The following is a 1,913-nucleotide window of genomic DNA, read 5'->3' as shown; positions in this document are numbered from 1 at the left end:
TTTGATAGATTAACGATTCGCCCGAGGGCTCGAAGCTCAACGTTGTTTTACACCTCAAAAAAAAAAGAGGAAAAAAGAGGAAAAAAGACTTACTAAATTTAGAGAAAAGAAAAAAAAAGCAAAGAAGAGGAGGCGATTTAAAATAAATAAGAAGTGCATTTCGTTAAGATTTCGAGGATAAATGTTCGATAGAGATGGATAATTGGTAAGCTTACAATGAAGAATAAATATTGGAGATTAGAAAGACATTAAATTCTGGAATTTAAGAGGGAGAGATATTGGAACGGTGATTTACTGAGTTGAGAAATTTCATACGAAAGACGATGTGAAGAAAAATGTAAAAAAAAAAAACGTTGAAGACTTCATCACTCTGAGTAAATTTTTCTATCCAGATGTAAATTAAATTTTTACTCCAGTTTTGAGTATCGCGTTGAAAAAAAAAAAAAAAAAGAAACTTATATCTAGAAATTAAAGCCCGAAATGAAATAGTATTTCTCTGAATTCCAGTTAACGAGAAAAGACACGCAAACTTCAAAACAAATTTAAACACTGGCTTTTGGTCTTCGGAGAATATTCAACTTGAATATATACCAAATTCGAAACTTTATCTCTCCCCTATTTTGCATTCACGATGTCTCGATTTCATCAACTCTCTCATCTTGTTTCAGAAGATAAATTATCCGTCCGAAATTATTATTCGAAATTTTTCCACTTTGGAAATAAAGATATCGTGGAAAAAAAAATTAATAATCGAATAAATTTATAGGAAACGAATAATTTAATTTTATTTACATTCATACATTCATACGAATTAAACGGAATTAAACTTTATGGAATTTTATATACGTGGCCATTTTTCCACGATAATTTTCTTAATAATTGTATCACGATTACTGAAATAATTGTTAAGGAAAATATCGATGATCCGCGACGTGTTTAACGTGCGTTTACATCATATTGTACGCGGTTCATATTAATGCTATTACAAAAGAGATTGAATATCGAGCAACAGGTGGCTATTCGGAAATTTGTAGCTAGGGATTTCTAGGAAGTACGATGTATGTAGAATCGTCGTCGAATACAATTTCTTCTCTATAGATCCCTTGCATCACTCCCTTGTATTACTCCTTACGTTAATATCGTGATAAATTTATCGGGAAAGAATTGAATGCAAACTCGATGATGTAATTGATTGAACTGTAAACAAAATTCCTGTTTACCGCCTGTTACAGAAATAACGCAGAAATTAAATGCCACGCCTGGGTATTTCATTACTCTGGAGATGCATTGAAATTGGAATAACGTTGGAAAATTATTATTTCCCGAATACAAAATCCTACAACATAACATTTCTTTTTCCCCCCATCATATCACATCCTTAGAAAAATAAAAATTTCTATTCGAATTTTTTTATCAATCGATTTACATTTATCCATCCATACAAATAATAAAACGATCGGTTGTCATTCAATTTAAATAAAATTTCCAAATTTTGAACCAAACGGTCCAACAATCGTCTAATCGATATCATATTTAAATTAATAATAAAAATTGATAGACACGATTATTGGTTGTTGTTATTGGAAAAAAAGATCAGAAGTACGGTAATCTCGTAATCGTGGAAAAGCATTTACGTGGATAATCCAACACCCTCTACGTTACCAGCTCGCGAAACAACGAACGATCATTCCGCCATTGCAGGCCAGGAACGAGAAAGGAGAACGCTCGTACGTCGATTCCAACCGAGGTATGATTGCATTTTACCAGTAGAAAATGTCGTGAAACTAAAATCTCGTCCCACCTACTCACGAATCACGTTGTTGACGAAAAAAAAAAGAGAAAGCGGGAGGATAGGCTAACCGTTCGCCGATGTTTCAAGCTCGAAGAGAAGTCTCGAGGTCGAAATCAAAGTC

This window comes from Apis dorsata, unplaced genomic scaffold (genome assembly GCF_000469605.1).
Source record: "Apis dorsata unplaced genomic scaffold, Apis dorsata 1.3 scaffold_77, whole genome shotgun sequence".
Classification (NCBI taxonomy): Eukaryota; Metazoa; Arthropoda; class Insecta; order Hymenoptera; family Apidae; genus Apis; species Apis dorsata.
Note: the sequence above shows the minus strand (reverse complement) of the source record.